This window comes from Sus scrofa, chromosome 11 (assembly GCF_000003025.6).
Source record: "Sus scrofa isolate TJ Tabasco breed Duroc chromosome 11, Sscrofa11.1, whole genome shotgun sequence".
NCBI lineage: Eukaryota > Metazoa > Chordata > Mammalia > Artiodactyla > Suidae > Sus > Sus scrofa.
In genome coordinates this window covers 27,323,004-27,336,775 of record NC_010453.5, presented here as the reverse complement: position 1 = coordinate 27,336,775, position 13,772 = coordinate 27,323,004, and positions in this window count along the sequence as shown.

Genomic DNA, 13,772 nt, shown 5'->3' with positions numbered 1-13,772 from the left:
ATAAATTCATATCCTAGGGCATCTGGGAATGTGGGGGGGGAACTCCAGTTATTTGTTATCCAAAATATTTCATACTTCAAATATATGTAATTTAACTTGAGCATGGTTGGAAATTTTGCAGTCTACATCATAGAAAGTGCATCAGCCTTGTCTGATGGCTGCTCTTGGCCTATGGCCCATATCTGTGTACACTTAAGTGACAGAAATTCACATATGCTAGTTTTGAAAGTATGGTATTACATTAGAAATCACACCTTGTAACAGGAAACACTAGCTACCAGTTTATTACTTAACAGTTTATAAAGTCCTTAGACATAATTTTCTCATCTGATGAAGGCACATGTGAAATAGATAAATCAGGTGCCATTTACTAATCACCTACTCTGTCTTGGTTATTTTCCATTTGTTACCCAACCCTCACAATGAATCTGATAAGCCATGATTAGTGCTTTCATTTTACTGATGAAGAAAATTAAGCCACAATAAGTCACAATTCCAATTTGGACAATGGAAGTTATTTTATCGGTTCATTGGCCCACCATGGATAGAGTCCACCCTTAGACCTATTAACTGTAGGGAGTGTGGGGCAAGACCCTTTATTAAGCACATGGCTGCTGCAGTAGCTCAACTGAACAGGCAGCTTTCAGCAAAGGTAAGAAGGTGCAGGCTTGTGTAAAGTTACACAGTTTTGAAGCATGGTAACCAAGGTCCTACCATTTCAGGTCTACTTTGAAATCTAGTTCATCATAGATGAACACCATTTAGTATAAACTCCCTTCCTTGAGGCAAGAAGGAGTATGGAGCACTATTCACTCAGCAGATGATGCTGCGACTCAGATTTAAAGAATGAGAGAGAACTTGTCAGTTAGACAAAAAGGGACACCGTATGCTCCAGAATGGAGAGCATCTCAAAGCTATGGAGTTATTAGAGCGTGAATATGTTTAGTAAGTGCTGAGTGAATGAATGCTCTAAACAGTATGGCACTGTAGAAACACACGTGTGTTTGGAGGAAGGCTATTCTGGTATACAGAAGAAAAGGAAATATAGGAAGGTGGTACTTGATACAGGGTTTCTATGGCTACACCAACATGTTCAGAGTAGAAGCTGAAGATGATGGGAGTGATCGTTGCAGTTGAAGCAGGGGAAATAAACATTCAGATTTGTCTTTTTTGCAAAAGTATCCTGACATCAGTATGGGAATCACTTTGTACAGGAGTAACATAGAGGCAAAAGGTCATTGGCGAGGTTGTTAAAATAATTCATGCAAGAAGAGTTGATGATGAGTGAAAGCAGTGACAGTGATAAGGAAAAGAGTGACTTAGATACAAAAGCAAAGTTGACAGAGCTCGCTAACTCATATTTTCGAGGACAAAAAGATGCTAGCTCTCTATGGAATAGCGCTTTCTTTCTTTCTTTAAAAAATTATGATCTTAAGCTCTTTTTTTGAATGTGTCCTTTCATTTATTTTTCTTTTGGCCACCCCCGCAGCATGTAGAAGTTCCTTCCTGGGCCAGGAATCGAACCCGCACCACAGCAGCAAACTGGGCCACTGCAGTGACAACGCTGGATCCGCAAGTCAGTACTTTAACCCATTGGGTCACAAGAGAACACTGGGAATAGTTATTGCCAACATCGTGAATAGAGTAAGGGGACATAATTAAGCCCTAACAGAATGTAAATCCCTAGTTTTATGAATGAATTGTTATTTACAAAGTAATATCATTAGCGTTTGAGAAAGTTGTTTGGAATTTGATATTTGAAATGTATTGTCACTCCATTAGCATAAATGTATGTCTTAACTCTGATCAATGTTAAGTGGGATGAAATTATTCTTACTTTGCTTTCTCCAATTGTTGAATCTAAAATCATATACGTATTCATTTAAATGAAGAGTACATTTTTTAAGGTTTAATGTTGAAAAACGCTAAGTAACTTTGTTCCTTTTGTTTCCCAGGGTAGATTAAAAAAAATTTTAAATAAAGGAGTGGAAAGTATTTCCTAAGGTTGTCCAAGAGGAATAAAATTTCACAAATTAAACCACACCCTCATTTAGGTCTACGAGGAAAGTTATGATAATTTGTCTCCATGGAGGCAGAGTGCATTTCTGGGACTTATGCTTTGTTAGCTTGTTTGCTGGACTTTTTTTTTTTCCCATCTGCTCATTTTGTTTTCTTTATTTTATTTATCTACTAATGGATAATTATCCCTCTACCCTTTTTGTCCCTTATGTTGATGTTGTTTTTGTAAGATTTGTTTTCCCACCACAGTCACCATGCAATAAGGTGATACATTTTTCATTTAATTATAATTTTCTTCATATGCAAATTTCAAGATTAATAAGAGCATAAGCAGATAAGAGAACATCTCTTTAGAGTTTCTGTAGTCTTAACACATAATGACACATTGTTTAGACCAAATTACTCAGCTAATTTACGGGTACACATTGAAATCAAAAAGAATTTAAACTATCATTTTGGTTTATAAAAAATATCTGCAGGGATAAGCATTAACACCTAAGTACCAAGTAGCAATAAAGTTAAAACCAAAACACATACAATGTTTCAATGAGATGTATTTGTCCAGTGAATTAAGACCCTAAAATATTATTCAATTTGTTTCATTTCATGTGTGAAAAAATGCCCCTCTGTTGTTGAGACATCAATTACCATTAACTCAATATCAATTGATTTAAATGCTCCTTTGTTGTTGAGACATCAATTACCATTAAATCAATAATAACTCTAAAACCTACATTTTCCTTTTAAACATCTCAGATATTAAAATCATAACTCCTTGGAAGTAACAGATTTTCAGGTTTTTCTGGAGCCCTTTGTCTAGTATCCAAAGAGTCAAATGGAATATTTTAAATCTAGTGATAGAATGATCAATGAACATTATTATTTAATTTTGACAGAAGACTATTTGGAGATCAATTGAAAGAGCAAGTTTTTAAACTATCAAATTAAGGACATTGATACATTAACTTAGGTATGAAAGGAAACTGTCTTTGGGGCTTAACTATATACTGTGCCATCCACGCAGAGACTGTATATTATTATTTATGGAGATCTTCATGATATGGACAAATATGAAGACTGCAGACACAAAGCATAAGGCTATAATTTGTGAAGTATATTGTGTTAGTTTTCTAATGCTGATGTAACAAATCATCACAAATCTCATGGCTTAAAAAACCGAAAATTTACTAACATTTCTATAAGTTAGAAATCCAACACAGATCACACAAGACTAATTCAAGGCATCATCTGGGCTGCATTCCTTTCTGGGGCTCTAGGGAAGAGTATATTGCTTTGTCTTCCCAGCTTTGAAAAGCTGCCACATTTCTTGGCGACATCCCACCATCTGAAAATTAGCAATGTGGAATTCCCATCGTGGCTCAGCAGTAACAAATCCTATTAGTATCCATGAGGATGCGGTTCGATCCCTGGCCTTGCTCAGTGGGTTAAAGATTTGGCATTGCCATGAGCTGTGGTGTAGGTTGTAAAGGAGGCTTGGATCTGCCATGGCTGCGGCTGTGGCTTAGACTGGGAGCTGCAGCTCAGATTTGACCCCTTGCCTGGGAACTTTCATATGCCACACCTTTGCCTTTGGCCCTAAAAAAAAAAAAAAAAAAAAAAAAAAATAGGCAATGGTAGATTGAGACTTTCTCACATTGCATCACTCTGACTGCTTTTGCCTCCTTCTTCCACTTTTTTTTTTTTTTTCCCCATGAACCTGTGGCATGTAGAAGCTCCCAGTCCATGGATTGAATCAGAGCCACAGCTTTGACCTATACTGCAGCTGCAGCAATGCCAGGTCCTTAATCCACTGAAACCAGGCTGAGGATCAAACCCACACCTCTGCAGGTGGAACTCCCTTCCTCTTCCACTTTTAGGGAAACTTGGGATTACCATTTGGCCCACCTTGATGATTTAGCATATTCTTCCCACTTAAATTCAGACAATTCACAACCTTAATTACATCTATCACCTTAATTCCCCTTTGCCATGGAGCTTAACAAAGTCACAGGTCACAAGGTTCAGGACACAGGCATCTTTGGCAGAAGGAGGGCCATTATTCTATCTGACACACATACATTTTATACATTTCTCTAGTTGACAATTTGGTAATTAGACAGAAATTTCATAAAAAGGTCTTTACTTTTTATGAAGGATTTACAGAGCATTTCCAATTTATATAAATTTGGATTTCTTTGAATACGTAAATGTTATAGGATTAATGGAAATTACCCGTATTCTTTTTTTCTTTTTTGCAGTTATTGAACATAGTGTTCTATGTATGTTAATTTTTTTAATTTTTATTTTATTTTATTTTATTTTCCCACCGTACAGCAAGGGGATCAAGTTATCCTTACATGTATACATTACAATTACATTTTTTTCTCCACCCTTTGTTCTGTTGCAACATGAGCATTCTTAAAATAGTTAATAACAATAAGGAGGTATAACATTTATACTCATACAGTTAAAGACTTTGTGTTGTAAGAAATATGTATAGTGGAAAAAAAATCTTCAAGGCCAGCTTCCACGATGATTAAACCAAGATTTTTAAAAATTATGTTTTTTACTTAAAAAGTATTTAGTGTCAGAATTCCCATTTTGGGAGTTCCTGTCCTAGCTCAGTGGAAACGAATGTGACTAACATACATGAGGATAGAGGTTTGATCCCTGGCCTTGCTCAGTGGGTTAAGGATCCAGTGCTGCCATGAACTGTGGTGTAGGTTGCAGACACAGCTCAGATCTGGCATTGCTCTGGCTGCGGTGTAGGCCAGCGGCTACAGCTTTGAGCCTGGGAACCTAAATACGCCTCAGCGGAAGCCCTAGAAAAAGCAAAAAAAAAAAAAAAAAAAAAAAAGAATTCCCATTTTGGCTCAGCAGGTTAAGGACCAGATGTGGTCTCTGTGAGGATGCATTTTGATCTCTGGCTAGGCTCAGTGGGTTAAGGAGCTGGCATTGCCATAGCTGCAGTGGAGGTCACAGATTCAGCTCAGATCCAGTGTTGCCATGGCTGTGGCACAGGCCTCAGCTCCGATTTGACCCCTAGCCCAGGAACTTCCATCTGCCAACAGGTGTGGCCATAAAAAGAAAACAAAAAGGATTTAGTGTAGTTCTAGGATCTGGTGTAGAAGTTCATATTTTATATCTATACACTTATATGTGTATATCTATATCCTATATCACCTCACACTCTTGGAGAAGATTATGTCCTACAAATTAGTACTTTGTTCATCATCTTTTGACTTGAAACACTCTGATTTTAATGTGAGACATTTCCACGGACACGTGTGTTTGTGTGTATGTGTGTATGACGGCTAATTTGTTCCCTTCAAAATAACTGAGTTGAAGAGACAACTTCAGTAAATAGTATCTTTGCACATATTTAGCAGCATGACAATTTAACTGTGTTATCATGGGTCGAATCTACATTGCCGGTGTGACGAAACCTAGGAAAATTGAGACACACTAGAGATCTCTAGTTGCATGATTTGTTTATAGTGATTTTCCTGAGCATATTTTGAGGCTCTTGCCCAGCATTATCTTTGTGAAAATTCCCTGGTTTCATCTTGTTAATTCTCAGTGCCAAAAAATATCTTAACCTCTCATGAGTCACCAGTATATTTTTGTTTCAGTGACATTGAATCATTTGGCTGTCCAAGCTTTCCTCTTTTCTTGGCTGTCAGGGATCAGAGAGCCAATGCGATACTGACCTCTAGCAAGTGAATAAAACAGTGTGCTGTGAATCTTATCCTGGTTTGGTTAACGCTCATTGTCATTTTTTTCTATGTCTTTTTTATCATGTCATGCCATAATGTATGGTCCTATATGTCATACAAATTATTTGAAGAATACATAAATTATATCATCTTCCAATAAAACAGTGTGTAGAACCAAATATTTTGGTAACTCAGATGAAATATTTAGAATAAAAGTGAATGAAGCATCCTAGGTTAAAATGTTAAGGTTTTGGTCTTAGCTACATAGAATTTCTAAATAATAATTTTGGAGGAGTCCTACAAATTGCAAGCACAGTAAAGATGAAAGGGTGTAGAAATTCTTTTTCCTATAGAATACAAGAATTTGATGGTGATAATAGCTTAACATGGGACATGCATGGGAGTATTAATTATCTTAAACCAATACTTTGCATTCAATTTTCTGATGATTTTTAGGGCCACACCCATGGCATATGGAAGTTCCCAGGCTATAGGTCCAATCAGAGCTGCAGCTGCCAGCCTGCACCACGGCCACAGCAATGCTAGATCTCCAACCCACTGAGCGAGTCTAGGGATCAAACTGGCAACCTCATGGATTCTAGACAGGTTCATTACCACTGAGCCACAATGGGAACTCCCCAAATTTCTTAGTATGTAATAGGCAGATGCTACATACAGAGTTTCAAGTTTTCAAGAAAGAGGTTCCGTAAGGGAAAACATGGTATAAAATGTATGATCAAACATGAAAATATATATTGGTGTTGTCAGGTGGTGAAAATAAACAATAACTTCCAACTTCTCAGAAGATGAGTTTGTAAGATTCCTCAGGGTCAGTCAATGTCATATACACTCTCTCTTCATAACCTGAAAGGGGATTAAGTTTCTCCATCACTGAAAAAAAAATGAAGACCAGAATATCTGCTTATTTTCCTTCTATTTTCTTTACTTGACTTATATTTTACCAGAGTTGATTTAAAAGTGAAATTAATCATAGACACAGAGCTATCTTTGATAGCTTTACCTATTACTTTCTCCAAAAATTTTAGTCTCAGCACAATACAACATGCAACAGAAAATCTTGCTTAGCACATTTTTCTCTCTTAATGTAAATTGAATGGGCCAAATTTTATGGTCTAATTTGATTTTTTCTACACTCTTATAGACACAGTCACAGTCTCAAAGGGGTTTCATCACATTGAATTAGTACAAACCAAAGTGCATTAAATTATAGGCATTGTAAAAGTCCTACTTCAGATAAAAACACAGCATTTTCAATAAAAGGATGTCTACTTTTCTGCCTAGTGTGTTCACAGAGAGACAAATAGTAGGCTTTTGGCATTAAACCTTAAGGTCTTAAAGTCAAAAGCTCTATTCTTGTTCAGTGATAGCTTTTAAAATGAAAGAAGAGGGTTTTGGTTTTCAATGACAATTGTCATAGGATATTAAAGTCCTTGAAAACTCAGCGCTAGTCATCCTTACCTGTCTTATAACATAATGCAAAGAGCATTAGATCTGATAACTCAGGTTTTAGCTCAAGGCCTCGTGACTACTGTCACAAGGATTTCTACCCAGATTTTTAAAGCAAGAATATACTACAATCTGGTTAGAACATAGTAGAATTTTTTTTTTAATCCACGATATTAAAATACTATGAGCTCCCATTGCGGTTCAGTGTCAACGAACCCAAATAGGATCCATGAGGATGTGGGTCCGATCCCTGGCCTCGTTTACTGGGTTAAGGATCTGACGTTGCCCTGAGCGGTGGTGGAGATCATAAATACAGCTGGGATCTGGCATTGCTATGGCCGTGGTGTAGGCTGGCAGCTGTATCTAATTCAACCCCTAGCCTGAGAACTTCCATATGCCATGGGTGCGGCCCTAAAAAGAAAGAAAAAGAATAAATAAACAAAGTTCTATTGGAAAGGTGAAGCCAAGTGTCAGTTTGACAGGTAGCTAGGTGGAATTGATGGCAGAGATGGATCAGGTGGTTCCAGGATAGATAACCATATGATGTTCATAATTTTTGAAATTATTATTTTTATTTATTTATGGCCATGCACCTGGCAATGCAGAAGTTCCTGGGCCAGGGATCGAACATGTGCAACAGTAGTGACCAGAGTCACAACAGGGACAATAGCAGATCCTCAACTTGTTAGGCCACCAGAGAATTTCTGCCTTTTTTTTCTTCTTTCCCTTTGGCCGCCCTGTGGCATATGGAGTTCTCAGAGCAGGGTTCAGATCAGAGACACAACTGTGATCTTTGCTTAAGCTGTGGCAACACCCACTATGCTACAGAAACGCTGCTGAGCCAGTTGTGCCACCATAGGGACTCCCTGATTTTTTGTTTTTATATGGAACCTTTTCCATTGTCTGAAGATAGGGAGTTCAATGTATTTTTCTCATATTTATAATTAATTATGAATGATGCAGGAATACTCATTGGTTTTTATTTATTTCAAAACTATCCTTTCCCACTATTTATTACCTCCAATTTATTAATAATGTCATAAAATTATTACATGAGTGTATGTATCTGTGTATACACACTTCATAAGTCCAATGTGCCAGGGTCATTTATGTTTAGTTGCATTAACTAATTTCTTCTAGGTATTTAAAAAATATCTTAAAGAATTGCATTTTTTAGTATTTCCTTAGGATCATGTCTGAAGTTAGTCAATTTTAGGAATTTTTTTTATGCCTGAAGGCATATTTATTTCACCTTTACCTTTGAACTGTCACTGCGGCTAATGAACTTAAAACTTATTCTTAGCACTTTGGAGATATTATTTCGTATGTCTATTTGCATCTGTTGTTTCTGATGTCATTTTGTTTCACTTTCATTTATGGTGATTTACCTCCTCCTCTGATACCTTTTAGCCTTTCAACTTTATCTCTGATGCATTAAGGTTTTATCAAGCAGTGGTTAGGGTGTGGGTTTTCTCCTATTGATCCTGCCATTGATCTCCTGTCTTGATGAGAGTCTTAAAATTCTCGATACTTTTGTTGTCAAATACAGCATTTTATCCTTACTTTCTCTTTACTCTGATGGATGTCGTTAAAAGATTTGGAACATCTGAAACTACTCTCTCCTTCCTTCATCCACTCTTATTTCATATATCTATCTCAGATCCTAGACAGAAAGGTGGTCAAGCAGATAGAAAAATCCCCCTCCCACTCAAAACATATAAAAGTGCTAGAGGAACAATTTTAGGATATGGAAGAGAAAGGGGGATCGTCACATTCCAGAAACAAAGAATATACACATGTGGACAAACTGGTAAGCAGGAGTGTTGGCCACTCATCTCACAGGACTGAGATGGCAACTTACCTAGTTCTAGGGTTTTATTACCTGTATCATGTTGCAATTGCAAGAATACTAGACAGTTATAAATGGCTCCCTCCTTTACAAAGGAGTTAAGAAGACTGTATTAACCACTGTCAGGAACTGAACATTTTATTCCTAATAGTCTCAAATTGACAGAGAGGTTAAAAGAGAAATTTTCAAGCCTAAGACTGCACAGCTTTGTCATGGAATCTGAGTGTGTGTTATCTACATGTTGCAAAACGTATGAATGGAGAAACAAACATAAAAACTGGTGGATAATCCACTGCTATATATAAAGTAGATAAACAACAAGGACCTACTGATTAGCACAGGGAACTGTACTCAGTATCTTGCAATAACCTACAATGGAAAAAAATCTGAAAAAGAAAATATATATATATTTTTTTCTTTCTGAATCATTCTGTTATACACTTGAAAGTAGCAAAACATTGGAAATTAACTCTATTTCAGTTAAAAAAAAAAACAAAAAAACAGAACTGGTGTATAATCATTGACTAACCATGAAACCATCCACAACTGAGGCTCCTTAAGCTGCATAAGACTCCCAGGGGCTGACTCCCACAAACATGGACCCAAGAGACAAATGATAAATCACTTCGGAGAGTAAAATGCTGAGACAGGGCACAGATTCAATGAGTTATAGAGTTTGTAATGTAGCATAGTTGTGAAATTAAAGCCCAAGTTTCTATCATAAAGAAAATTGAAAAATGTGGTCCTTTAAGCCCCCAAGTGAGCGACCCATGCTAGCAAGACCATTCTTCCATATATTCCTTGAGAGTCTCAGGTTCTCTATATCTTTTTCCTCAGCAGCAGACACTGGGTCACTGTCAGTTGGGGCTCTGTGGTTTTGAGAGGCTGTTTCATTTTAGAGAACACTTGAGGGCCTGAAGATGGCTTTGGGAATAAAAGAAGCACAGGCTTTGACCATCCGGTTCTGTTACTTCACTAACGATGCTATTCCCTAAGATGGATAGAGTTTCTTGTTGCCTCTGCTTGGTTTATCTTTCTTTCAGACTAGAGGAAACCTGACCCTTCATTTATCTGTTTTTGTTTGATTTGCTAAAGGAAAGAAAAACACACAACTGATGAAGGATGGATAAGGATAGTTTCTGCTTTGAGAACGTCTTTGATACCCTGAGGCCAAACCATTTTGAAGTTTAGAATATGAAACTTTAGAAATAAGTGGAGAAAGATTGTAGAGAGGTGCCGATAAATGATGCTTATATCTTTCTAGGTTAAATATTAGGGTTATAATGCATTATAAAGTTATACTACTTACTCTCTGACATACCCTCTAAATTCTGGAATGTTGTCCATTTTTTAAAAGTGTAACTCGGAGTTCCCGTCATGGTGCAGTGGTTAATGAATCGGACTAGGAACCATGAGGTCGCGGGTTCGATCCCTGGCCTTGCTCAGTGGGTTAAGGATCCGGCATTGCCGTGAGCTGTGGTGTAGGTGTAGGTCGCAGACGCGGCTTGGATCCCGCGTTGCTGCGGCTCTGGTGTAGGCCGGCGGCTACAGCTCTGATTAGACCCCTAGCCTGGGAACCTCCGTATGCCATGGCAGCGGCCCTAGAAAAGGCGAAAAGACAGAAAACAAAACAAAAAGTGTAACATCAAAGCTACAAGTCTTCTGGAGTTCTCTGATGGCTCCGCAGGTTGTCGCCTCTGTGGCTCTGGTCGCTGCTATGGTGTGGGTTTGATTCCTGGCCTGAGAACTTCCACATGCCACTGGTGAAGCCAAAAATCAGTTTTATATGTAGATGTGCTATCCAATGATGTTTTAATAGAAAACAAAATATATGCTTGTATTCCCCTAAAGTTAAATGGGGCTTAATAATTCCCGTGGTTTTTACATCACTAATTTCCTCCCAATTCTGAATGGTACCAATATAAACAGAGTCATAACTTACTTTCACTGTAGGAAGGAAGACAAAGTCGTTAAGAACAATAGTTACTTTCAGAAGATCAGAGTGTAGCAGATAGAAAATACTGGAAGGAAATTTCTAAATTGGGTAAATAACTACAAGGTAAACAACGTAAAATGCTTATGCAATAAATTATTTTCCAGATTTTCATTATTAATTTTAATAATGCCAATGCTTATAGAGTCAACATTTTAAGATGCTTTATAGGAAAATACATTTGAAACTTTAGGAACTTTCATTCTCTAACTCATATTTAATTCTCAAAAATATCTTAGTATCTATAGTACTATTATTTATACAAGAGAAAACAGAGTCCTTAAACAGATGAAATTGTGTACTCAAGGCTACAGATTGACTAAAAATATAATCAAGGTAAGCATGTTCTAAGCCATTGCTCTTTCTGGAATATCAGATTGATGCTTAGCCTCAATATTTTTTCTCTCTCGAAATTTTTTCCTTCATAATGTCTATAGGCACACCATTGCCTACGGAATGGATGGTCAATGGAGGCCTGCTGTATAGCCCGGGGAGCTCTACTCTATGTTCTGTGATAACCTATATGGGAAAAGAATTGAAAAAGAATTGGTGTGTGTGTGTGTGTGTGTGTGTGTGTGTGTGTATAATTCATTTTGTTGCACAGCAGGAATTAATACAACATTGTAAATCAACTATACTTCAATAAAATTTTAAAAACTGGAAAAAAAAAAAAAAAGAAAAAAGAAAGAAAGCAACCAGTGTGGGATTTTGACTACAGTGGAGAAAAACAGCTGGCAAAAGTTATCCCCACAATACAAGAATACAGCTTGACCACATCATCAAAAACAACCATTTTAGTGTTCTGGATATTGAACCAAGGCAAACAACAAACTGAGTAGTGTTTACACACAAAACACTGTTAGACCTTCAGGTAAGGTGAGGCTCTTGTCCTTATTGTGTGAAGCTGCTCCCATCGTCTATACCCAGCTCCACTGGCACTGAGAACTGCAAAAATTCTCAGCAGAAAATGACTTTACCCAAATCGCTGCACTAAAAATCCTGACCCAACTCTGCCATGACTTCTAGCAGCTTAAGACCATGTCCCTAGAAGGACCCCAATCCTCCTGCAAATGCTTGCCTGAGACAGCCTGCAATTATTAATCCTTTCTCTGCCTCTTTGAGATGTGCATCTATCATCCAGAACTGTCTCCTCAAGGACCTGGGAGGTGTCCCTTCAAAATGCAGCCATCCAGAAAGATAATTCTCTTCCCCTCTCACCTCCCAATCCCTGTGGGAGGGTAAGTGACTAACTGCTATGGGTGCCTCGCTCCAACCTGGACAACTGCCTCCCATCATAATGGCTGAGCAGTTGGTTTCTCCTCTGTGTAGAGCCAATTACCAAACACAGAAGACTGACTGTTCACATGGACCAATACCCATCCCCCTCTTAAAACCCTCAGGTGCCTTTCCTTTAGAAAACCCCAGTGCTTCAAAGGTTTTGTGCTTTTGTTCTGGCGGAATTGAGATCAGGTATAGTCTGAAGCCTCTTTCCCCTGCTCTAGTAGAATCTGAGTAAAACTTGCCTCTACAGCCTTTAGCTAGGATCTGGCTTTGTTTTTCTTTATCAGCGCAGTGGATTTATCAGGGATTGTTTTTGTTGTTGTTTGTTTTAAAGCATAGTAGATTTATCCGCATGGGGCTAAATCCAAAAAGCAAGGATCTTTGCTGACAGAGGAGGGTGAACTGACTTCAAGCAACGAACAAAAATTCACATCTAGCAGCATTATAAATCAAAGTAGAAAACTTAGTAGAAAATAAATAGGGGTTGAGATAAGTGGTAGAGAATCCAAAAAATTTAGATATCCCATTAATGAGACAGCCACAGAAGGGCTAGATAACACTTTATCACATATAACTGGACAACCAGGAAACAACAGATATGTACTAGGAAGACCCAAGAGACCCAGTGCAAAGCAAAAGCTGAGGCAGGTATTAAAATTGCCTGAGGTTTAGATGCACTCTCCAACCTACACACTGGTCCACAGCTAAAAAGTAACAGTCTTACAAGGGCAAAGTTACTACTTTGCCCCATCTTTGGTTAACCACTAAGCTGGGCACACACAGGAGCAATCCCTAAGGATCCATGGTAAAAAATAAGAACAAGACAAAGTTAAAAAGTATTGATAAGAAATATCAGAGACTGTATGTAATAGGAGGAAAGCATTTGCAGATTACATAAGGCAACTTTTTATTTTTTTATTTTGTGTCTTTATAGGGCTGCACCTGTGGCAATATGGAAGTTCCCAGGCCAGGGGTCTAATCAGAGCTGTAGCTGCTGGCCTACACCACAGCCGCAGCAATGTGGGATCCAAGCCACATCTGGGACCTACACCACTTCTCCCGACAATGTCAGATCCTTAACCCACTGAGTGAGGCCAGGGATTGAAACCATGTCCTCATGGATGCTAGTCAGATTCATTAACCACTGAGCCATGCAGGGAACTCCAACATAAGGCAACTTCCCAAAGGTTAGAGAAACATTAGAATCTGGAGCTTCTTTTTATATTTTTAAATTATAGTTGACTTATGATGTATCACTTATAATCTAGAGCTTCTAATTTATAATATCTGAAGGTCCATGTGCCAATAAAAAAAAATACAAGTGCAAAAATTCAGAGAAGTGTGAGCCATCTTCAGAATAATAAAACAGTCAATAGGAACTGAACTTGAGTGGGACCAGAGTTGGGATTTAGTAGACAATGACTTCAAATCAGTTACAGTTATGGAC